General features: G+C 43.4%; 1 protein-coding gene across 1 annotated transcript in view; it reads left to right on the plus strand.

Moving 5' to 3' along the window:
- The first annotated feature begins 11,051 nt into the window (after positions 1-11,051).
- The window catches only part of AEBP1 (AE binding protein 1), a 146,610-nt gene continuing 130,530 nt past the window's right edge, over positions 11,052-27,131 (plus strand). The window contains exon 1 of the mRNA XM_073588628.1: positions 11,052-11,072. The gene's annotated coding sequence lies outside the window, so the exon portion shown is untranslated. The remainder of the gene's footprint in view (positions 11,073-27,131) is intronic.

Raw genomic sequence — 27,131 nt, forward strand, 5'->3', positions numbered from 1 at the left:
AGCCCCAGCCCGTTCTGTGATGCGCATATGCCGCCAGCCCCTCCTGTGATGCCTATATGGCCCTCAGCTCCTCCTATGGCGCATATATGGCTCCCAGCCCCTCCTGTGATGCATATATGGCCCTCAGACCCTCCTGTGATGCATATATGGCCCTCAGACCCTCCTGTGATGCGTATATGGCCCCCAGCCCCTCTTGTGATGCGTATATGGTCCTCAGACCCTCCTGTGATGCGTATATGGTCCTCAGACCCTCCTGTGATGCGTATATGGCCCCCCAGACCCTCGTGATGCGTATATGGCCCCCAGCCCCTCCTGTGATGCATATATGGCCCCCAGACCCTCCTGTGATGTATATATGCCCCCATCCCCTCCTGTGATGTATATATGCCCCCAGCCCCTCATGTGAAGTATATATGCCCCCAGCTGCTCCTGTGATGCGTCTATGGCCCCAGCCGCTTCTGTGATGCGTATATGCCCACAGCCCCTCCTGTGATGTATATAAGCGCCCAGCCCTTCCTGTGATGTATATAAGCGCCCAGCCCTTCCTGTGATGTATATATGCCCCCATTCCCTCCTGTGATGTATATATGCGCCCAGCCCCTCCTGTGATGTATATATGCCCCCAGCCCCTCCTGTGATGTATATATGCCCCCAGCCCCTCCTGTGATGTACAGTGCCTTGCAAAAGTATTCGGCCCCCTGGAACTTTTCAACCTTTTCCCAAATATTATGCTTCAAACTTAAAGATACAAAATGTAAATTTTTGGTGAAGAATCAACAACAAGTGGGACACAATTGTAAAGTTGAACGAAATTTATTGGTTATTTTAAATTTTTGTGGAAATACAAAAACTCAAAAGTGGGGCGTGCAATATTATTCGGCCCCTTTAACTTAATGCTTTGTTGCGCCACCTTTTGCTACGATTACAGCTGCAAGTCGCTGGGGTATGTCTCTATCAGTTTTGTACATCGAGAGACTGAAATTCTTGCCCATTCTTCCTTGGCAATCAGCTCGAGCTCAGTGAGGTTTGATGGAGATCGTTTGTGAACAGCAGTTTTCAGTTCTTCCACAGATTATCGATTGGATTCAGGTCTGGTCTTTGACTTGGCCATTCTAACACCTGGATACGTTTATTTGTGAACCATTCCACTGTAGATTTTGCTTTATGTTTGGGATCATTGTCTTGTTGGAAGACAAATCTCCATCCCAGTCTCAGGTCTTTTGCAGACTCCAACAGGTTTTCTTCAAGAATGGTCCTGTATTTGGCTCCATCCATCTTCCCATCAATTTTAACCATCTTCCCGGTCCCTGCTGAAGAAAAGCAGGCCCAAACCATGATGCTGCCACCACTATGTTTGACAGTGGGGATGGTGTGTTCAGAGTGATGAGCTGTGTTACCTTTACGCCAAACATATCGTTTGGCATTGTTGCCAAAAAGTTCGATTTTGGTTTCATCTGACCAGAGCACCTTCTTCCACATGTTTCGTTTGTCTCCCAGGTGGCTTGTTGCAACTATAAACAACACTTTTTATGCATATCTTTGAGAAATGGCTTTCTTCTTGTCACTCTTCCATAAAGGCCTGATTTGTGCAGTGTATGACTGATTGTTGTCCTATGGACAGGCTGTCCCATCTCAGCTGTAGATCTCTGCAGTTCATCTAGAGTGATCATGGGCCTCTTGGCTGCATCTCTGATCAGTCTTCTCCTTGTTTGAGATGAAAGTTTAGAGGGACGGCCGGGTCTTAGTAGATTTGCAGTGGTATGATACTCCTTCCATTTCAATATGATCGCTTGCACAGTGCTCCTTGGGATGTTTAAAGTTTTGGAAATCATTTTGTATCCAAATCCGGCTTTAAACTTCTCCACAACAATATCACGGATCTGCCTGTTGTGTTCCTTGGTCTTCAGAATGCGCTCTGTGCTTCAAACAGAACCCTGAGTCTATCACAGAGCAGGTGCATTTATATGGAGACTTGATTACACACAGGTGGATTATATTTATCATCATTAGTTATTTAGGACAACATTGGATCATTCAGAGATCCACAATGAACTTCTGGAGTGAGTTTGCTGCACTGAAATTAAAGGGGCCAAATAATATTGCACGCCCCACTTTTCAGTTTTGTATTTCCACAAAAAATTAAAATAACCAATAAATTTCGTTCAACTTCAAAATTGTGTCCCACTTGTTGATTGTTCACCAAAAATTAAAATTTGGTATCTTTATGTTTGAAGTATGATATGTGGGAAAAGGTTGAAAAGTTCCAGGAGGCCGAATACTTTCGCAAAGGCACTGTATATACAGTGGGGCAAAAAAGTATTTAGTCAGTCAGCAATAGTGCAAGTTCCACCACTTAAAAAGATGAGAGGCGTCTGTAATTTACATCATAGGTAGACCTCAACTATGGGAGACAAACTGAGAAAAAAAAATCCAGAAAATCACATTGTCTGTTTTTTTTTTCCTTTTATTTGCATATTATGGTGGAAAATAAGTATTTGGTCAGAAACAAGCAATCAAGATTTCTGGCTCTCACAGACCTGTAACTTCTTCTTTAAGAGTCTCCTCTTTCCTCCACTCATTACCTGTAGTAATGGCACCTGTTTAAACTTGTTATCAGTATAAAAAGACACCTGTGCACACCCTCAAACAGTCTGACTCCAAACTCCACTATGGTGAAGACCAAAGAGCTGTCAAAGGACACCAGAAACAAAATTGTAGCCCTGCACCAGGCTGGGAAGACTGAATCTGCAATAGCCAACCAGCTTGGAGTGAAGAAATCAACTGTGGGAGCAATAATTAGAAAATGGAAGACATACAAGACCACTGATAATCTCCCTCGATCTGGTGCTCCACGCAAAATCCCACCCCGTGGGGTCAGAATGATCACAAGAACGGTGAGCAAAAATCCCTGAACCACGCGGGGGGACCTAGTGAATGAACTGCAGAGAGCTGGGACCAATGTAACAAGGCCTACCATAAGTAACACACTACGCCACCATGGACTCAGATCCTGCAGTGCCAGACGTGTCCCACTGCTTAAGCCTGTACATGTCCAGGCCCGTCTGAAGTTTGCTAGAGAGCATTTGGATGATCCAGAGGAGTTTTGGGAGAATGTCCTATGGTCTGATGAAACCAAACTGGAACTGTTTGGTAGAAACACAACTTGTCGTGTTTGGAGGAAAAAGAATACTGAGTTGCATCCATCAAACACCATACCTACTGTAAAGCATGGTGGTGGAAACATCATGCTTTGGGGCTGTTTCTCTGCAAAGGGGCCAGGACGACTGATCCGGGTACATGAAAGAATGAATGGGGCCATGTATCGTGAGATTTTGAGTGCAAACCTCCTTCCATCAGCAAGGGCATTGATGATGAAACGTGGCTGGGTCTTTCAACATGACAATGATCCAAAGCACACCGCCAGGGCAACGAAGGAGTGGCTTCGTAAGAAGCATTTCAAGGTCCTGGAGTGGCCTAGCCAGTCTCCAGATCTCAACCCTATAGAAAACCTTTGGAGGGAGTTGAAAGTCCGTGTTGCCAAGCGAAAAGCCAAAAACATCACTGCTCTAGAGGACATCTGCATGGAGGAATGGGCCAACATACCAACAACAGTGTGTGGCAACCTTGTGAAGACTTACAGAAAACGTTTGACCTCTGTCATTGCCAACAAAGGATATATCACAAAGTATTGAGATGAAATTTTGTTTCTGACCAAATACTTATTTTCCACCATAATATGCAAATAAAAGGGGAAAAAAACAGACAATGTGATTTTCTGGATTTTTTTTTCTCAGTTTGTCTCCCATAGTTGAGGTCTACCTATGATGTAAATTACAGATGCCTCTCATCTTTTTAAGTGGTGGAACTTGCACTATTGCTGACTGACTAAATACTTTTTTGCCCCACTGTATGCCCCCAGCGTCTCCTGTGTTCAGAACTTACTACTGTGAGTACTTTTCAAAATTCATCACAAAAAGTTATCTCCAGACCAACGCAAACCTGGAAAAGCAGTTGCAAATAGTAAGATCATTGCTAACACTTAACATCACACATTTCACCAAAGAGAAGCAGCTCCAGCTCACATTAGGGGCAAGTTAATTAATTGTTTGACCAAATATAGCAGCATAAATTCAAAATTGTTAATTTTTTAAAGCCCATGAATGATAATGGTATAAATATTCAAATGGCCCCCGGCAGAAAAAGATTCCGTACCCCTACATTAAGGGAAACAATTATCCCTCATATTCTGTCAAAAATCTTAGAATACACTTTGTTCAGGGTATTCTCTGGGGACCGTTCCTCCTTACACATTTCTGCTGCACACGTGGAATTTCATTTTACTACGTTTCATTGCAGACATACAAAAGTCTCCAGTGTTCAGCTGGGTTAAGTGAAATGACATATGTTGTACTGCTCTGGCTCACTTATCTATGATGTAAGGTGGAACAGGACCAGCATTATTCTTTACTAGCTGAAGAGCCCGGTGCTGCCCGGGCATAGTAACTAACTAAGGTTAGTTATAACAAATTATAATGATTAGATAGATATATATATATATAAAAAGCTGAGTGTATAGCTCCACCCACTCCGCATAGCCACATTCACTATAATATCCCACATCATCCCGTCAGCCATAGCCACCGGACAACTACCACTAATATCCCACATCATCTCGTCACAGCCGCCGTACTACTACCCCTAATATCCCACATCATCCCGTCAGCCTGGGGTCAGAATCAGAGCGCTGAGTGGAATGGCCCTAACTTCCTTACCGGCGATCCCTTTAACCCCTTCACTACCAAGGGTGGTTTGCACGTTAACTACCGGGCCAATTTTTACAATTCTGACCACTGTCCCTTTATGAGGTAATAACTCTGAAACGCTTCCATGGATCCCGGTGATTCTGACATTGTTTTCTCGTGACATATTGTACTTCATGTTAGTGGTAAAATTTCATTCATATAACTTGCGTTTATTTGTGAGAAAAACGGAAATTTGGCGAAAATTTTGAAAATTCCGCAATTTTCCAACTTTGAATTTTTATGCCCTTAAATCACAGAGATACGGCACACAAAAAAGTTAATAAGTAACATTTGCCACATGTTTACTTTACATCAGCACAATTTTGGAACCAAAATTTTTATTTGTTAGTAAGATATAAGGGTTAAAAGTTGACCAGCGATCTCTCATTTTTGCAACACCATTTTATTTTTACAGACCACATCACATTTGAAGCCACTTTGAGGGGTCTATATGATAGAAAATACCCAAAAGTGACATCATTCTAAAAACTGCACCCCTTAAGGTGCTTAAAACCACATTCAAGGAGTTTATTAACCCTTCAGGTGCGTCACAGGAATTTTTTGAATATTTAAAAAAAATTAACATTTAACTTTTTTTCACAAAAAAAATTACTTCAGGTTCAATTTTTTTTATTTTACCAAGTGTAACAGGAGAAATTGGACTGCAAAAATTATTGTGCAATTTGTCCTGAGTACGCTGATACCTGATATGTGGGGGGGAACCACTGTTTCGGCGCATGGCAGAGCTCAGAATGGAAGGAGCGCCGTTTGACTTTTTCAATGCAAAATTGGCTGGAATTCTGATCGGACGCCATGTCGCGTTTGGAGAGTCCCTGATGTACCTAAACAGTGGAAACCCCCTACAAGTGACCCCATTTTGGAAACTAGACCCCCCAAGGAACTTATCTAGATATGTGGTGAGAATTTTGAACCCACAAGGGCTTCACAGAAGTTTATAATGTACAGCGGTACAATTAAAAAATCATATTTTTTCCACAAAATGATCTTTTCACCCCCAATTTTTATTTTCCCAAGGGTAACAGGACCCTAAAAGTTATTGTGCAGTTTGTCCTGAGTACGCTGATACCCCATATGTGGGTATAAATGACTATTTGGGCACATGGCAGAGCTCGGAAGGCAAGCAGCGCCATTTGACTTTTTTGGCTGGAATTGAGATCGGACACCATGTTGCGTTTGGAAAGCCCCTGATGTACCAAAACAGTGGAAACCCCCCCACAAATGACACAATTTTGGAAACTAGACCCCCCAAGGAACTTATCTAGATGTGTGATGAGAACTTTGAACCCCCAAGTGCTTCACAGAAGTTTATATCGCCCAGGTGTGAAAATAACAAAAAAAATTTTTTCCACAAAAATATTTTTGCCGCAAAATTTTTATTTTCCTAAGGGCAACAGGAGAAATAGGATCTCAAAAGTTGTTTTGCAAATTGTCCTGAGTAGGCTGATACCCCATATGAGGGGGTAAAACACTGTTTGGGTGCATGGCAGAGCTTGGAAGGGAAGGAGCACCATTTGACTTTTTCAACGCAGAATTGGCTGGAATTGAGATCAGACGCCATGTTGCGTTTGGAGAGCACCTGATGTGCGCAAATTGGCAATAAAGACATTTTTTTAATTTTATTATTTTTCCCTAACTAAGGGGGTGATAACGGGGGGTTTGATTTACTATTTATGGCGGTTTTTATGTTTGGCAGCTGTCGCACGCTAAAAGACGCTTTTTATTGTAAAAATAGTTTTTGCGTCACCACATATTGAGAGCTATAATTTTTCCATATTTTGACCCACCGAGTCATGTGAGGTCTTATTTTTTGCGGGATGAGTTGACGCTTTTATTGGTATCATGTTCGGGCATGTGACATTTTTTGACCGCTTTTTATTTCGTTTTTTGGGACGCAGAATGAACAAAAACCAGCGTTTCATGAATTTCTTTTGGGTGGTGCGTTTACGCCGTTCCGGGTGCGGTAAAATTTATAAGGCGGTTTTATTCTTCGGGTCAGTACGGTTACAGCGATACCTCATTTAGGTCTTTTTTTATGTTTTGGCTCTTTTATGCAATGAAAACAATTTTATATAAAAAATAATTATTTTTGCATCACTTTATTCTGCGAGCTATAATTTTTTTATTTTTTTGCTGATGATGCTGTATGGCGGCTCGTTTTTTGCGGGACAAGATGACGTTTTCACCGGTACCATGGATATTTATATGCATCTTTTTGATCGCGCGTTATTGCACTTTTTGTTCGGTGGTAGGATAATAAATCTTTTGCTTCGTTTTTTATTTTTATTTTTTAAGGGGTTCGCTTAAGGGGTTAACTATTGGGACAGTTTTATAGGGCGGGTCGTTACGGACGCGGCGATACCAAATATGTGTACTTTTATTGTTTGTTTGTTTTTTTATTTCCAAAAAATGAATTTATTGGGGAATATTTTTTTTTTTTTTTTTTAATTTATTTAGCGATTTTTTTTAAAATTATTTTTACACTTTTTTTTTATTTTTTTTTTACTTTATTACAATGTCCCAGGGGGGACATAACTGTCCTGTGACAGATCGCTGATCTGTCACATCACTGTGACAGATCAGCGATCTGTCACAGGCACTGCACAGGCTTCCTCATGCCTGCGCTTTGCAGGCACTGAGGAAGCCAGCTTCCTGCAGGCCCCCGGAGGTCCCCGTCGCCATATTGGATCCGGGGACCTGCAGGAAAGGAGCCCCCCGCAGCAGCGCTGCACATTGCGCTGCCGTGGGGGGCTCAGGGAAGCATGGAGGGAGCCCCCTCCCTGCCGATGCTTCCCTTTAACCCCCGGTACACCGTGATCGTGTTTGATCGCGGTGTGCAAAGGGTTAACGTGTCGGGGGCGGTCCGTGACCGCCCCTGACACATTGTGCCGGGTGTCAGCTATGATAATTAGCTGACACTCGGCCGCGATCATCGGCGCTCACCACGTGGGCGCCGCTGATCGCGATGACGTAATATTCCGTCCATGGTAATTAGGTCCATGGTCACATGGACGGAATATTACGTCAATTGTAGGTAAGGGGTTAATAGAAGCATGGGGTCAGAATCAGAGCACTGAGGGATTTGCCCTGACTTCCATACCGGAGATCCCTTTAAGAGATGCCTGGGGTCAGTACCAAAGCGCAGAGTGGATTTGCCCTCACTTTCATACCTGGGATCCCTTTATGAGGGGCCTGGGATCAGAACCAGGGCGCTGAGTGGAATTGCCCTAACTTCCATACCGGGGATCCCTGTAAAAGAGCCTGTAATCAGAACCAGAGCGCTGAGTGGATTTGCCCTGACTTGCATACCAATGATTATTTTAATAGAATCCTGGGGTCAGATTCAGAGCACTGAGGGATTTGCCCTAACTTCCATACAGGAGATTCCTTTAAGAGAGCCTGGGGTCAGTACCACAGCATTTGAGGGCAATTGCACTGACTTCCCTACCAATAATCCCTTTAATAGAAGACTGGGGTCAGAATCAGAGCTCTGAGGGATTTGCCCTAACTTCCATACCGGAGACCCCTTTAAGAGAGGCCTAGGGGTCAGTACCAAAGCGCAGAGTGAATTTGCCCTCGCTGTAAAAGAGCCTGTAATCAGAACCAGAGCGCTGAGTGGATTTGCCCTGACTTGCATACCAATGATTATTTTAATAGAATCCTGGGGTCAGATTCAGAGCACTGAGGGATTTGCCCTAACTTCCATACAGGAGATTCCTTTAAGAGAGGCATGGGGTCAGAACCAGAGCACTGGATGGATTTGCCCTGCCTTCCATACCAATAATCCCTTTAATAGAAGACTGGGGTCAGAATCAGAGCTCTGAGGGATTTGCCCTAACTTCCATACCGGAGACCCCTTTAAGAGAGGCCTAGGGGTCAGTACCAAAGCGCAGAGTGAATTTGCCCTCGCTTCCATACCAGGGATCCCTTTAAGAGACCCTGGGGTCAAAACCAAAGCGCTGGATGGATTTGCCCTAACTTCCATACCGGAGATCCCTTTAAGGCTAGTTTCACACTAGCGTTTAAACAACGTGCGCACGGCGCCGCTAAGCCACGCCCCCTGCCGGCTCCCTGCCCGCCCCTTCCTGTTATCGCCTCCTCCGAGCGCAGAGGGCTGCATGCGTTATGCGCACCCTATCTTTAGCATAGGGTGCGCAGGCCGTGCGCAACTATGAATATAGCGTGCGCTGCGCATTTTTGAATGTGCGCCGTGCGCGCCAAAATGCAACATGCTGCGTTCGGCGTGCACGGCGCACCTCCAAAAATGCGCAGCGCACGCTATATTCATAGTTGCGCACGGCCTGCACACCCTATGCTAAAGATAGGGTGCGCATAATGCATGCAGCCCTTTGCGCTCGGAGGAGGCGATAACAGGAAGGGGCGGGCAGGGAGCCGGCAGGGGGCGTGGCTTAGCGGCGCCGTGCGCGCGTTGTTTAAACGCTAGTGTGAAACTAGCCTAAGAGAGAAGATGTGCCTATGGGATGGAGGATGTGTGATGGGGATATGGGCAGGGAGGGGGTGATTCATTTCTGTCATGTGCTCTCTGCTCCTTTCTGTGGGGCAAACAATGGCTGGGAGTTTATGTTCCCGGGGATGCTAGATTTCTCCCACTCAGTCACTGTCTGCTGAAATGTTGTCATGATGTGGGAAAACTGTTGCTCATAGCAACCAATCACAGCTCAGCTTCTTTTAACCAGCTCTGGTGAAATGAAAGATGCTTTGTGATTGATTGGTTGGACACACACCAACACACATTCAATTTTATATATAGAGATGTCGATTCATTAAGGGGAATTCAAGGAAAATGTTACTCTTAGGCCACATTCACACGTTTAGTATTTGGTCAGTATTTTACCTCTATGTTTACCATAGACACACAAAAGGCTGAAGGGGAGCGGGCGGGGAGAAGTTGAAAGAGATCCGCCTGTCCGACTAGTCTCCTGTGCTGCTCAGTCCCCAACAGCTTGTAATGTCTAATTTTCTCTGAAATGCCGCAGCATTTACGAGTCAAACATACCTGGTGGAGATCATACAGTCACTGTCTGATACATGCTGCCTGTAATCCAGGCCTCAGGCGTCTGCTGTTAGGTTCCTGATTTTCTATATTGCAGTTATAATAAACAGCCACTCGGGGGTGCTTTGCTTTACAGCATCTCTTCCATATATTATTAAAATTGTCAACATGCTCTATGGACGTGTCTTTTTATCACTGGTTTTAATATATAATATTGTAGACCTGCCACAAAAAGATCTGATTCTTACTAAGCCGCACGGAGTACATGGAAGTTCCCGTACGTGAACTGGCTTTTACAATCCTGTATGACTAACATCCTATTCCGAGCATAATGATTGAAAATGGGAAACACTTTTTTTATTCTCTATGTTTAATGAATTTTTATTGTCTGTTTGCTGTTTTTCTATATTTTACAAATGCATGGGCCATGCACACACAGTGAACAAGTCGGTAAGACAGTGTTCACACCACCAAGAGACAGAAACACAGTACAACAAACGTGAAAAAATACTCTGCTGTAAAAAATATCTAACAATAAACAGCAAGTGTTAGTAAAAAGATGACAACAAAACAGGGTATTTAGTTGATACGTTTTTTGCAAAAAAATTTATACTAAGCTGCTCTACCAAACGCCAAGGTATACCCATCAGCGCAGTCCTAACCACTGTATTTAAAACCTGACCTTGTGAACAGTACCTATATGAGCAGGATTCAGAGAGGTAATGTCTGATGTGGACATGCTGTTTAAGACTGCTTTATACAGTATGTGTACCTGCCAGTGACCTGCTTGTGCGGAGCTCAGCTCATCCGCTGATGCCGAGGGAGGAAAATAAAAGAGGAGGGAGATGGGGGCAGGCGCAACTAGAGTTGTTCACTGCGCAGGCACCAGATTCCAAGCCCGGCAGTGTGAATATATCATAACACACTGCGGGGCGGGATCTGGGGCCTCCGCAACACGCAGTTGATGTCGGGCACTGCGCATGCCCGAGAACTGTTGTCACAGCACAGGCGTCGGCATACAACCCAGGAGGAGGCAGCGTACGGGCGTGATGGACGGCTGGGAGGCAGCGCCCAGACGCAAGACGGGCATGATGGATGGCTGGGAGGCGGCGCTCAGACACAAGACAGAGGCATGATGGATGTCTGGGAGGCGGTGCACAGACACATCAGGGTCATGATGGACGGCTGGGAGGCGGCTGATACAGGGGAACAGACCATACCTATGGGACGCAATACAGGTATGGGGACCTATTTATAAAAGTCAATATTTCGGCGTTACTAGGGGTCAGAAACAAAAGAGCCACCTTCACAGAATGCAGTCTTAGTGTTGCTGAATGTGGCTCTTTTACTTAAAAACGCCCTGGGGGGGTGACAGGTTCCTTTTAATCCTGACAGTGAGTATATAACACGCTGTTAGGATTGGCATGCCACAGGGCTTCATTTTATAAATAAACGGCTGATCCAGATTTGAGATGAACGTCCACAGTCACTCTATGCAGTGGCGTAACTACAGTCTGATGGGCCCCAGTGCAAGATTTGGACCAGCGCCCCTCCTGATTTTATGTATATGTATATACAGCTCTGGAAAAAATTAAGAGTCCACTGCACAGTTTTCTAAAAATCCCCATCTCTACATGTCTGACAGCCATTCCATTCCAGTGTCAGTTGAATTTCAACCAGAGTACACCTCATTCTAGTTAATGTGCTTCTGATTAGGTGATCACCTGAACCAATCTTATTTAACAAAGGAAAGTATAAAAAACCCTGCTGTGGTGTTCACAATCCTCTTGCAATAGTACAAGCTGGATGGCAAAACAAGTGCTAGTAATATCCCAAAAGTAATAGGAATGAAAAAATAACTTTTAACCATGCCAAAGGAGTTGAAAAGAAAAGTCTTGAGTGAGGAAAAGGGCTTTACTAGCAGAGGGATACAGTGAGCGTCATGTTGCCTCCATCCTTAACCCCTTCCTGACATCATACGTACTATCCCGTCCATGGGACCCGGGCCCCTATGCCCATGGACGGGACAGTACGTCTACCGCGATCAGCGGCGCCCACGTGGTGAGCGCCGCTAATCGCGGCCGGGTGTCAGCTGATTATCACAGCTGACACCCGGCACAATGTGTCAGGGGCGGTCACGGACCGCCCCCGACACGTTAACCCCTTGCACACCGCGATCAAACATGATCGTGGTGTACCGGGGGTTAAAGGGAAGCATCGGCAGGGAGGGGGCTCCCTCCGTGCTTCCCTGAGCCCCCCACGGCAGCGCAATGTGCAGCGCTGCTGCGGGGGGGCTCCTTTACTGCAGGCCCCCGAATCCAAGATGGCGACGGGGGCCTGCAGGAAGCTGGCTTCCTCAGTGCCTGCAAAGCGCAGGCATGAGGAAGCCTTCTGCACTGCCTGTGACAGATCGCTGATCTGTCACAGTGATCTGTGATGTGACAGATCAGCGATCTGTCACAGGACAGTGATGTCCCACCTGGGGCTATTTAATAAAGTTAAAAAAAAAAAAAAAGTGTAAAAATAAATTTAAAAAAATCGCCAAATAAATTAGAAAAAAAAAAAAATATTCCCCCAAATAAATCCATTTTTTGGAAATAAAAAAAAACAATAAAAGTACACATATTAGGTATCGCCGCGTCCGTAACGACCCGCCCTATAAAACTGTCCCATTAGTTAACCCCTTTAGCGAACCCCTTAAAAAATAAAAATAAAAAACAAAGCAAAAAATAATGATTTATTATCATACCGCCAAACAAAAAGTGTAATAACGCGCGATCAAAAAGACGCATATAACTATCCATGGTACCGCTGAAAACGACATCTTGTCCCGCAAAAAACGAGCCACCACACAGCATCATCAACGAAAAAATAAAAAAAGTTATAGCTCGCAGAATAAAGCGATGCAAAAATAATTATTTTTTATATAAAATAGTTTTCATTGCATAAAACCGACAAAACATAAAAAAAGACCTAAATGAGGTATCGCTGTAACCGTACTGACCCGAAGAATAAAACCGCTTTATCAATTTTACCGCACGCGGAACGGTGTAAACGCACCCCCCCAAAAGAAAATCATGAAACGCTGGTTTTTGTTCATTCTGCGCTCCAAAAATCGGAATAAAAAGCAATCAAAAAATGTCACGTGCCCGAAAATGGTACCAATAAAAACGTCAACTTGTCCCGCAAAAAATAAGACCTCACATGACTCGGTGGGTCAAAATACGGAAAAATTATAGCTCTCAATATGTGGTGATGCAAAAACTATTTTTACAATAAAAAGCATCTTTTAGCATGCGACAGCTGCCAAACATAAAAACCGCCATAAATAGTAAATCAAACCCCCCGTTATCACCCCCTTAGTTAGGGAAAAATAATAAAATAAAAAAAATGTATTTATTTCCATTTTTCCATTAGGGTTAGGGCTAGGGTTAGGGTTAGGGCTGAGATTAGGGTTAGGGGTGTGCTGGGGTTCGGGTTGGAGTTAGAATTGGGGGTTTCCACTGTTTGGGCACATCAGGGGCTCTCCAAATGCAACATGGCGCCTGATCTCAATTCCAGCCAATTCTGAGTTGAAAAAGTCAAATGGTGCTCCTTCCCTTCCAAGCTCTGCCATGCGCCCAAACAGTGTTTTACCCCCACATGTAGAGTATCAGCCTACTCAGGTCAAATTGCAAAACAATTTTTGGGGTCCAATTTCTCCTGTTACCCTTAGGAAAATAAAAAATTGGGGGCAAAAATATCATTTTTGTGGAAAAAAATGATTTTTTTATTTTCACGTCCGAGCGTTATAAACTTCTGTGAAGCACTTGGGGGTTCAAAGTGCTCACCACACATCTAGATAAGTTCCGTGGGGGGTCTAGTGTCCAAAATGGGGTCACTTGTGGGGAGTTTCAATAGTTTAGGTACATCAGGGGCTCTCCAAACGCACATGACACCCGCAGACCATTCCATCAAAGTCTGCATTCCAAAACGTCACTGCTTCCCTTCCGAGCCCCGACGTGTGTCCATACAGTAGTTTTCTCCCACATATGGGGTGTCAGCGTACTCATGACAAATTGGACAACAACTTTTGGGGTCCAATTTCTCCTGTTACCCTTGGGAAAATGAAAAAATTGGGGACTAATTGATCATGTTTGTGGAAAAAATACGATTTTTTTATTTTCATGCCCGGGCATTATAAACTTCTGTGAAGCCCTTGGGGTTCAAAGTGCTCAACACACATCTAGATAAGTTCCTTAGGGGGTCTCGTTTCCAAAATGGGGTCATTTGTGGGGGTTACCACTGTTTAGGTACATTAGGGGCTCTCCAAAGGCAACATGACACCCGCAGACCATTCCATCAAAGTCTGCATTCCAAAACGTCACTACTTCCCTTCCGAGCCCAGACGTGTGTCCATACAGTAGTTTTCTCCCACATATGGGGTGTCAGCGTACTCAGGACAAATTAGACAACAACTTTTGGGGTTCAATTTCTCCTGTTACCCTTGGGAAAATAAAAAAATTGGGGCGTAATTGATCATGTTTGTGGAAACAATACGATTTTTTTATTTTCATGCCCAGGCATTATAAACTTCTGTGAAGCCTTTGGGGGTTCAAAGTGCTCACCTCACATCTAGATAAGTTCCTTAGGGGGTCTAGTTTTCAAAATGGGGTCATTTGTGGGGGGTTTCCTCTGTTTAGGTACATTAGGGGCTCTCCAAAGGCAACATGACACCCGCAGACCATTCCATCAAAGTCTGCATTCCAAAACGTCACTACTTCCCTTTCGAGCCCCGACGTGTGCCCATACAGTAGTTTTCTCCCACATATGGGGTATAAGCATACTCAGGACAAATTGGACAACAACTTTTGGGGTCCAATTTCTCCTGGTACCCTTGGGAAAATAAAAAAATGGTGACTAAAAGATCATGTTTGTGGAAAAAATACGAATTTTTTATTTTCACGCCCGGGCGTTATGAAATACTGGGGGGTTCAAAGTGCTCCCCACACATCTAGATAAGTTCCTTGGGGGGTCTAGTTTACAAAATGGTGTCATTTGTGGGGGGTTTCCACTGTTTAGGTACATCAGGGGTTTTCCAATCGCGACATGGTGTCCGATCTTAATTCCAGCCAAAAACGTCAAATGGCGCTGCTTCCCTTCCGAGCTCTGCCATGCGCCCAAATAGTGGTTTACCCCCACATGTGGGGTATCAGCGTACTCAGGACAAATTGCACAATAACTTTTAGGGTCCTGTTACCCTTGGGAAAATAAAAATTGGGGTGAAAAGATCATTTTTGTGGAAAAAATATGATTTTTTAATTGTACCGTTGTACGTTATAAACTTCTGTAAAGCCCTTGTGGGTTCAAAGTTCTCACCACGTATCTAGATAAGTTCATTGGGGGGTCTAGTTTCCAAAATGGGGTCACTTGTAGGGGGTTTCCACTGTTTAGGTACATCAGGGACTCTCCAAATGTGACATGGCGTCCGATCTGAATTCCAGACAATTTTGCATCGAAAAAGTCAAACGGCGCTCCTTCCATTCTGAGCTCTGCCATGCACCGAAACAGTCGTTCCCCCCCACATATCAGGTATCAGCGTACTCAGGACAAATTGCACAATAGCTTTTGCAGTCCAATTTCTCCTGTTACCCTTGGTAAAATAAAAAAAATTGAACCTGAAGTATTTTTTTTGTGAAAAAAAGTTAGATGTTCATTTTTTTTAAATATTCAAAAAAATTCCTGTGACGCACCTAAAGGGTTAATAAACTTCTTGAATGTGGTTTTGAGCACCTTAAGGGGTGCAGTTTTTAGAATGGTGTCACTTTTGGGTATTTTCTATCATATAGACCCCTCAAAGTGGCTTCAAATGTGATGTGGTCCTAAAAATAAAATGGTGTTGTAAAAATGAGAAATCGCTGGTCAACTTTTAACCCTTATAACTTCCTAACAAAAAAAAATTTTGGTTCCAAAATTGTGCTGATGTAAAGTAAACATGTGGGAAATGTTAGTTATCAAGTTTTTTGTGTGCAGTATCTCTGTGATTTAAGGGCATAAAAATTCAAAGTTGGAAAATTGCGAAATTTTCAAAATTTTCGCCAAATTTCCGTTTTTCTCACAAATAAACGCAAGTTATTTGAATGAAATTTTACCACTAACATGAAGTACAATATGTCACGAGAAAACAATGACCGGGATCCATGGAAGCGTTCCAGAGTTATGACCTCATAAAGGTACAGTGGTCAGAATTGTAAAAATTGACCCGGTCATGAACGTGCAAACCACCCTTGGGGGTGAAGGGGTTAAAATTTCAAAGCAAAGGAGAGCCAGGCTGAAGTTTGCCAAAGGCCATAAGGATTGGACTAGGGATGGGCGAATCCTGAAATACTCGGAATCGCTAGACTCTAATGAGTCCGACTCGGAAACTCGCTATTCGTTGCAAGTCTGGCGAGTCCAATGTTAATGAATGGGGATGTGAGTATTGCAGCGATTCCTGTGCTGCCATTTTTTTTACTCTTTACTCTCGCAAGTGGCCCCTAGCTTAGCGATTTAGAATTAATCCCTAAAGCACAGAAAATCGTTTCTACATCACGCTAGAAGCTAAACAGGAAGTCGCCTGTGCTAACCGATTTACTGCACAGGCTGATCTGATATTCTGCACACACAGGCAGATCTGATCTGCACACACAGGGCGATCTGATCTGCACACACAGGGCGATCAGATCTGCACACACAGGCCCACCAAAGATGTGTAGCAGACGTGATACAGAGAGGCTGATCGGCCTGGTTGAAGAGTGGCCCCAGCTGTGGCAGCCCACCCACCCTGGCTATGGTGATGAAAGACAGCGAAATATGGCTTGGAGGTCCATCGCCAGAAGTATGTTCCCGTTATTTGATCACGCTGGAGAAGATGGGCAGGCAAACATGGGTAAGAGTTATGTGATGTCATTTCTTCTATTTTCTTTTACTGTACCCTTTTTTGGATTAGGAGAGAATGAGATTTCTTGTGTCACCATTGGCGTCTGTGACGCACTGAAACCGTGGTACCCAGCACCGGGCCGGGGTCTGCTTCACTGGGGGATGTGATGTGACCCGTGCTGTAGTCTCAGGGGATGCACAGTGCAAAGGGGATAACTACAGGGGACTGTAATAGGAGGACAATCAAGGCTAGTGATGCGTATTGGCACAGCAGGAAGGTAATGTGCGTGCTATTAGCTGGTAGCAGAGAAGCCCTGCACTCTCCCTGAAAAAATTGTTTAGTGCGCAAAGGCAGTCACCTAGGTGGACTGTGGTGCTGTCTGCGTCACCGCTCTGGGGTGAAGTGCGTGCTGTAACTTAGCAGAGAAGCAACGCACTCTCCCTGAAAAAATTGTTTAGTGCACACAAGCAGGCAGCGTGCGTGCTATTAGCTGGTGGGATAGATAGCAGCAACGCACTGGTCTGCCACAGAAACAATAACGCTGCAGGGGTAAATATGACCCCAATAATATCTGGTGGAAAAAAAAAAGAAAATTTGCTCAGCTATGCTTCTGATTTCAGCTCTGATGGAAGCTGAGTGAGTAAGCTAAGCTCTGAGGATGGTGCTGTATGCACTGTAAGGCCTCTTTCACACATCCAGTTTGTGCCGTCAGGCACAATCCGGCATGTGTGTAAAAAAACGGATCCGGTTTTTTTTACCGCCGGATGCGTTTTTTTGTCATTGAGAAGCACATGCGCCGGATCGCGCCGCATGTGCTTCCGTTTGTTCCGGTTTTTACCGGATCCGGCTGAATTCCTCTGTCCGGCGGCCGGACAGGACGGGTGCTGCAGCGTTTTTTTGTCCGGCGAAAAAAGCCGGACATGGCCGAATGCGGCCCTCCCGGCTCTGCGGGACAATGTTACGCTATGGCACATTCCGGCCGCCGAATCAGGCTTCTACCTGATCCGGCCACCGCATGCACGGTTTTACCCTGTGCGCATGCCCGGATATCTCTCTCTCTCTTTCATACCCCGTTCTCTCTCTCTTTCATACCCCGTTCTCTCTCTTTCATACCCCGTTCTCTCTCTCTTTCATACCCCATTCTCTCTCTCTTTCATACCCCGTTCTCTCTCTCTTTCATACCCCGTTCTCTCTCTTTCATACCCCGTTCTCTCTCTCTTTCATACCCCGTTCTCTCTCTCTTTCATACCCCGTTCTCTCTTTTTCATACCCTGTTCACTGGCTCGTGGATCCTTTTCTTCCCCGGCGACTCCGCAACATAGCTGTGTCAGGCGCCGTAAGATGCGCCGCATATACTTCCGGTCCCTCCATTCACGGCTGGATCCGGCACTCCATCTTTTTGCCGCACGGAGCCGGAATGCCACCGACGGACGTGTGAAAGTAGCCTAAGGCTGCTCCTGCCTTTCTCCCTGCCTACAGTCCTCTACAGTACTCCTCCATCCTGGTAGTTCTGAAAATAACTTTTGTGTTATATGTGAGAAATCTTGAGGTCCTACACTGACTAACAGTCCCTAGATCTGCTCTATGTCTCCAACTCGCCCTGCACTAGCTCAGATCGTCACAGGAATGTGCCCAAAATGGCGGGGGCAGGGTTTATATACAGCCTTGCCTGTGATACATGACATAGGCATCACGATGGACAGCAGCCAATCATAGTAGTGCTCTTCACAGTTTTCTCACCTAACAAACTAGGCTGTCTCTGAAAATTAACATATTCTGTATTCTGCGAGTCCCGAATACAGTATATAGGAGTCCTAGACTCGCTAAGACTCGCTGCTGACAGCGGGACACAAAATCGCTAAGAAACTAGGATTGCTTGTATTAAACTCTGAAAAAACTAGGATTGCCATTGATTTGCATTGGACTCGTTACTGTGCGAGTAATCGCTTGGAAACTCGCAGAGTACCGACTCCTGCGAGTCCCCTACTACTCGCAGAGTAACAAGTCCTAATGAGTAGATTCGCCCATCCCTAGATTGGACCATAGAGGTCTGGAGTAAAGTAATCTTCTCGGAGTCTAATTTTCAGCTTTGCCCAACACCTGGTCGTCTAATGATTAGAAGGAAACCTGGAGAGGCGTATAAGCCACAGTGTCTTAATCCCACTGTGAAATTTGGTGGAGGATCAGTGATGATCTGGGCAAGGTTGGAATTGGGCAGGTTAATCTTTGCGAAGGGCGTATGAATCAAGCCACATACAAGGTTATCCTGGAAAACAGTTGATTCCTTCTGCTCAGGCAATGTTCCCCAGCTCTGAGGACTGTTTTTACAGCAGGACAATGCACAATGCCACACAGCTAGGGCAATCAATGTGTGGATGGATGACCACCTCAACAAATCCCTCTCATGGCCAGTCCAATCTCCAGACCTCAACCCCATTGAAAACCTCTGGAATGTAATCAAGAGGATGATGGATAGTCACAAGCCATCAAAGAAGAACTGCTTACATTTTTTTTTACCACGAATGGCATAAGGTCACCCAAAAGCAGTGTGAAAGACTGGTGGAAAGCATGCCAAGACACATGAAAGCTGGGATTAACAATCATGGTTATTCCACAAAATATTGATTTCTGAACCCTTTCTGAGTTAAAGCATTAGTATTGTTTTTTTTCTACATGAATAAGAACTTGTTTTCTTTGCAATATTTGAGGTCTGAATGTACTGTTTCCTTTTCATTATTTTATTGATTGCTCATTTGCTGCAAATAAATACAAAATTTTTAGCTTTAAATTTTGGAGACATGTAAGTAGTTTATAGAATATTACAACAGTGTACATTTTACTGAAAAATATACTTATAAAGAGAAAAATAAGAGAAACTGAAAATTTTGTAATTTTGTAGTGGTCTCTTACTTTCTTCCAGAGCTGTATATATATATAATATATACACACACACACTACATATACACAGTGGGCCCCTGGCGGCAGAGTCTCAGTGGGCCCCTTTAACACATACCACAATTCAATATGCACAGATATAGCAGAGAAATATAGGTATAGTACAATGCCAAAGATTTCACTTACTTCTTACTTTACATAAGTGATATCAATAGCTCGGAAACCAGACAGCATAGTCCTCCATACAATATTATGGGCACCACATACTGCTCCATACAGAATAATGAGCCCCATATAATGTTCCATACAGAATAATGAACCCCATAAAATGCTCCATACAGTATATGAAGGGTTCCATATATTGCTCCATACAGAATAATGGACCCATATAATTCTCCATACAGAACAATGAGCCCCATATATTACTTCATACAGTATAACGAGACCCATATAATGCTCCATACAGTATAATGAGCCCTATATAATGCTCTATACAGTATCCGATGGGCCCCATATATTGCTCCATATACTGTAGAATGGGCCTCATAAAATGTTCCATACAGAATAGGCTCCATATAATACACCATACAGTATATGATGGGTACCATATAATGCTCCAGCATATGATTAACCCCATATATTGCTTCAAACAGAATGGGCACCAAATAATTTTCCATGTATAATGGGCCCCATATAATGATCCATATGTAATTGGCCCCATAAGATGCTCCATATGTAATTGGCCCCATAAGATGCTGAAACAAGTCCTGTCTTCTGATTCATTACCGACTATTAAAGAAAACAAAGTTGTAAAATAAGCATTAAAAAACAAACTGCTCCTAAATCACTAAAGTATCATATAACAGACCCTAATAAAGTCTGTGAAATGGGGAGCGGGGAGAGTCACAGACAAATGCAGAGAAATAGATCTGTGCTGCTAGCTACTAGCAAGTAATTTATCTCACCCCATTGTTGGATTCACAGCCACACCGCTCAGTATTGTTGTATATTGTCCACCGTACTGTTGCTTCTGAGAGACAGGAGAGCAGGAATCCCCCATGTCTGTGCGCTGTGTATGGGAGACATTATAGCAGCATATCTTCACCCACCAGCTCAGAGACAACTGAAAATTAGAGATTGAGGCTGCAGAGTGTAAAATTTGTGAAACATAAAGAATAAAAGTTATGTAATGACCAGAAATAGTGTTATTCCTCCAGTACGCACACACAACAGTTAATCCAAAAAAGTCACGTGATATGACACGTATGCTTTAAAATAGAAAACATATTTTGAATGAAAATTTCCTAGATAAAAAAAAACAGTGTATGCGTGACACAAGCCATGTATCCCTGACACGGCCAGATATCCCTGGAAGTCTCTGGTGTGTGCATGATTCCTCATATCAGCAGCTTTCTGCTCTCCTTTCCAGGATGAAATGTTACAATGGGCCATGGAAGCCAGTTGGATCTACAATGAACTCTGCGAAATAATGAGAATCATATTATGCAGATGCTGAGTCTTGTACAATGGGATTTTTATTTTATTGGTTGCAACTATCATAAAAGCAAGAGCAAATCTAATATTGGCTTTTTTATAGCAAACAGTGTAATTTCTAGTTATGTAAAATAGGAAGGGAAAAGACTATGTGTACTCAGTCTATTATACCTAGTGATGCCAGCACAGCCTTAGACTAAATACAGGCAGGGACTATTAAAGGGGCTGCGGTCGTCACAATGAGCGGGAAATTGTAGTATATCAAATTTGAGGGGCCACAGAAGGTTATGGTTCCAGTATAGTACAAGGCCGTTGTAATATGCCTGTTATGACACTTTTCAAATGCTGCAAACTTTTTGACCTTATTTTTCACCTTTTTATATAGGATATACCACCAACCTGCAGCATAAGACCCTATCCATCACACCCCAAAATAGATACAGACCCCAGAGCAGACACCCGAAACTAATGCAGACCCAGAAATAGACCTCGACACCACATACCCAGGACCAACCTAATGTATACACACACCTCAACAATGAAATTGGAATATCAAGAAGGAAAAGTCATGGAAAAATGGAAACAAAGGTTTCAAAACATCTTGATTTATTCCTTATTGAGTATGAGCACCATGCACAGACACCACAGCACTTGCACATCTTGGCTGTCATCAATTAAGTTATTAATGGTTGTATGAGAAATGTTCTATCGTGCTGAATGCACTTGGGCAAATCATCAAGATCTACTGCTGGCAGCTCCCTTTGCAGTCGCCAACCAACAATGTCTGAGATGTGCTCCATAGGGGACAAGTCCATTGGAGATGCTGCAGGCCATTGTAGCACATTTAGGTTCTGCAGGCTGTTCACAGTAGCACCAGCAACATGCGGCCTGGCATTGAGTTGACAAACAACTCTTGGAACACTTTAGTGAAATGACTGTACACTGATTCCACGATCAAATCAATGTGATGCTGAGCTGTTAGTGTATCAGGAATGAAAAATAGATGGGTCTGGCTACCATACATTATTTTATCACAAACCATTATCCCCGGAGTAGGACCATTGTGACATTCCCTTGTAAAGGCCTCTTCATGACTTATGACATTGCCCACATGGTCTTCAGATTAGTCTTTGGCTATCATTGCATCTAAGATAAAACCAGGACTCATCGCTCAAGAACATAAACTTCCATTCCAGCCTACTTTACTGTCTTGCTCCGCACCATGAAAGATGTGAAATCAGTGGTATGACCATTTCTCCAGAGTATCCTTGGAGACATTTTTCAACGCGTCAATGCCAAGCCGCATCTTGCTGGGCGTTCACATCTACACTGCTCAGTAGTGTTATATGATGTCTTCCATGCTGCTGTTTTTGACTCTCTGTGACCTAAGTGTTTACCATGCCCTTCAGCATCTCCAGACTTGTCTCCCATCAAACACTTTTGGGACGTCATTGATCAGCAATTGCAAAGAGACATGCCAGCAACATATCATGACGATTTACCCGACAAAGCGTTTTGAAAATGTTGCTTCCATGTTTTCATATTTTCCATATCATTTCCATGCCTATCCAGCGTGTGATTTCCATAACTGCATGATTTCTTTCTTCTTCATGTAGCAATTTCATTGTTGAGGAGTGTAGATACATACCCTAAATCTCAGGGGTGTGATCTAATGTATGTTTCCATTAAATCCAGACAGAATAACCACTGCTCATAGGCCCTGCATGCATGTACCCCTAAAAAAATACTTTCTAGTTACCTGGCCAATGTAAAAATTCATAAGCTTCTTCTTTAAGTGACCCAGGGTGCTGACATTCTTCTTGCGCGTGCATTGTTTTTGATGATTCTTTCCTTGCCTTTATTGTCTGCGCCAAACCAAAATATGAACAGATGACAAAGCCGCACTACAAATGTCCTCTCTTCTTCTTTGAGGAGGAGTACTGAGTCTAGCAATGAACATTTGCTGGAGGCTTTGCACACTTGTGGCTCAGTTTCCATCTCTCCAGACTCAGACACGCTATTTAGGAATGTTAACCCTGTCTGAAGGAATATGAAGTGTCCTGCTGACTTATGCTTTATGGACCAATCATATATTGTAGTGATTGACAAGTGGGACAGATGACCCGCGGCTCTTGAATTGTATATACACACCTCAACTTGTGCAACCAGCAAGGATTACAGATCAGACAAAGCTGGACATACTAGTAATGAACAGAAACATCAGGATGTTGTCTATGAGTTACATAGGACTGTCGACATTAATTTCAGATAGAAATATGTAATTTAACAATAAGCCCACAGTTATCTGCTGTGGCAAATGTTTGTATACCTCTTTCTGAAAGTCCTCACATATTGGGGTTAATAATTTGGCCTTAATCGTCAGGTAAGCCAAGGGTTTGTAATACAGGGTCATGATTTTTAAATTGTCACTGTAATTTCAACAAATTTTGCATAAATCAATGGTACAAGTGAATATAAAAAAACATTGTTGCATATCTTATCAAGGAAATATGCTTCTTTCTCCTCTTATTAGCCAAGCAAAACAGACTGCCATTTCATTGAAATATCATTATCATATGTTACAGAACCTATTAATATCTATGGAGATGAGAGGGAGAGGCACAGAGACAGGTAGAGAAAGCCATCCTTGCTGAAACTTCTAGCAAGTAATTTATCTAATCAGAGTGCTGAATTCACATCTACACTGCTCAGTAGTGTTGTAAGATGTCTTCCATGCTGATGATTTTGATGAGAAAATGGAAACGGTCTTAGGAGCACAGGAAAGAGACTCAGACAAGAGATAGGGTTAAACCACAACGCGTTTCAACGGAGGATCCGTCTTCATCAACTTCCACCTGATGAAGACGGATCCTCCGTCAAAACGCGTTGAGGTTTCAACCCCATCTCTTGTCTGAGTCTCTTTCCTGCGCTCCTAAGACCGTTTCCATTTTCTCATTGCTCCTATCCTTCATTGGAAGTTTTCGGCTGGAGCTGCGGTGGAGACCTGACATTTTTGTCTGCCCCTGGGTTGCTTCCTAAGCGCTCCTCTATGACCGCTTATCACTGACTCTTATGCTGATGATTTTGACTCTGTACTATAAAGAGTATCTTATGTGATGTATATACAGCAGAGTCTTGGCTTCTCCTATGGGATGTATACAGCAGTCTCAGCGTATCTATGTGATGTATACTATAATTGAAGTATCTCCTATGTAGTGTATACAGCAGTCTTAGTGTATCCGATGTGATGTATATACCAGAGTCTGTGTATAATATGTGATGTATACAACAGTCTCAGCGTATCCTATGTGTTTTATATGCAGCAGTCTCAGTGTATTTTATGTAGTATATACAGCAGTGTATACAATGTGATGTATATACAGCAGTCTCATTGTATCCTATGTGATATATGCACAGCAGTCTCAGTGTATCCTATGTGATGTATACAGAAGTCCCAGTGTATAATATAGCTGTCTCAGTGTCTCCTATGTGATTTATATCCACCAGTTTCAGTGTATCCTATGTGATGTTTAAAGCAGTCTCAGTGTCTCCTATGTGATGTATATACAGCAGTCTCAGTGTCTCCTATGTGATGTATATACAGCAGTCTTAGTGTCTCCTATGTGATATATATAAAACACAGTCTCAGCGTCTCCTATGCGAAGTATGTACAGAAGTCTTGGTGTCTCCTATATGATGTATATAGTACAGTCTTGGTGTCTCCAATGTGTTGTATATATAGCATATATATAGAAGTCTCATTGTATCATATGTTTTGTATATATAGCAGTCTCCGTGTTTCCTATGTGATGTATAGAGTACAGTCTCGGTGTCTCCAATGTGATGTGTATACAGCAGTCTTGGTGTCTCCTATGTGATACATATATAGCACAGACTCAGCATCTCCTATGTTAGTATATACAGACGTCTCAGCGTATCCTATGTGATGTATACACAGCAGTCTCCGTTTCTTCTATGTGATGTATGCAGTACAGGCTAAGTGTCTCTAATGTGTAATATACTGCAGACCTCCCTCTGCTTGAGTTCTGTAAATGTTCCATGAGCTGTGATGAATTTCCCACTTTGAGGAGACTTTCATTGAAATATTCATCTGTGATCGGAACAACTTACTGCTGTGAGCCGTTTTTCTCAAAACTTATCATCACAAAGAGTCAATTCAGTTCAGGAAAGGCAATTGCAACCAGCAACGTGATCAATACCACCTAACATCACACGTCGCTCCAAAGAGAAGCAGTTCCAGCCATCACATTAGAGGCTACTTAATTAAACGTTTGACCAAATATATCAGGATCATTTATAGTTATTAATTTTATTTGGCCAGCGAATTACATTATAAATATAAAAAAATGGCCCTTGGAAGATAAAAAGTCCTCCACCCTTACGCCAGATTACTGAAGTCTAAATTATGAGGTTGAATTTGACGGACTTGTTCCTTTCATCGAACTATGCGCATGCGGGGGGTATAACTAGTGCGACATTACTTCTGTATCCACAAAGCTGCAGGGTTAGAGTAAGTATGTTCCTTTATTAAATTCTCGAACAGCGGGTGTACAGTAGCGTACCCATGCTGACTGGCACTAGTCTATTATCAGACAATAGTCAGAGTCCCGATGCACAGCTTAATCCTATTATCAGCAACCAGCCTTTGTGAATAACATAGGAATGTAATTTCCAAGAACCCCCCTGGATATGAAAGGATGAATATGTAACATATGATATGTGTGTCTGGCACTGAAGTTAGCTGTTAACTCCAAACTCCTCAGATTCATAGCTTGAAAGCTCAAGATTCAAGGAAGCGAGGATAGCATTCCTAAAGCCTATGTTATGCTCCAGAGCAGAGCTGAAATCACAATTCTGCTGGTTCCTATTGGAAATTGTTGACAAGCTTGTTAGATTCATGATACCCACCTTCGCTGAGCTCCTTTAGATTTTCCAATGTCAGATTTTTATACACTGCTCAAAAAAATAAAGGGAACACTTAACAGAAATATAACTCCAAGTAAATCAAACTTCTGTGAAATCAAACTGTCCACTTAGGAAGCAACACTATTTGACAATCAATTTCACTTAAGGCCCCGTCACACATAGCGATCTCGCTAGCGAGATCGCTGCTGAGTCACAATTTTTGTGACACAACAGCAATCTCACCAGCGAGATCGCTGTGTGTGACAGCGATCAGCGACCGGCCCCCCTGCCGGTATCGCTGATCGCTGCAGGAAAGGCCAGGACTTTTTTTTGGTCGCTGGTCTCCCGCTGGCCACCATGCATCGCTGCGTGTGATAGGCGGGAGACCAGCGATCAGCTGGTAACTAACGTACACATCGGGTATCCAAGGGACGTGTGTCCCTTAGATACCCGATTTGTACGTTAGTTACCAGCGCACTGATGCAGGGAGCTCATAACTAACGTACACATCGGGTTTCTAAGGGACGCATGTTGTGAGTTCATGTTGGACACTACGCTGACAGACACAGCAAACCTTGCCAAAGCTCGCATTGATGTGCAATCCTGGATGAGCTGCGCTATCTGAGCCACTTGTGTGGGTTGTAGAGTCCGTGTCATGCTACCATGAGTGTGAAAGCACAACCAACTTTCAAAAGTGACCAAAACATCAGCCAGAAGGCATTGGTACTGAAATGAGGTCTGTGGTCCCCAACTGCAGAACCACTCCTTTATTTAGGGTGTCTTGATAATTGCTAATAATTTCCATCTGTTGTCTATTCCATTTGCACAACAGCATGTGAAATTGATTGTCAGTGTTGCTTCCTAAGTGGACAGTTTGATTTCACAGAAGTTTGATTTACTTGGAGTTATATTCTGTTGTTTAAGTGTTCACTTTATTTTTTTGAGCAGTGTATTTTGCCTAGACATGATCTATACATATAATTGCCTTAAATTGTCCATCATCCACTTCTGTCTGGATGTCCTCGAATCCCACAATCCACCGCGCCGCACCGGAAGTACACCGACCGCCATATTGGAATACCCA

This window comes from Dendrobates tinctorius, unplaced genomic scaffold (assembly GCF_039654945.1).
Source record: "Dendrobates tinctorius isolate UK_male_01 unplaced genomic scaffold, ASM3965494v1 ptg000104l, whole genome shotgun sequence".
Lineage (NCBI taxonomy): Eukaryota > Metazoa > Chordata > Amphibia > Anura > Dendrobatidae > Dendrobates > Dendrobates tinctorius.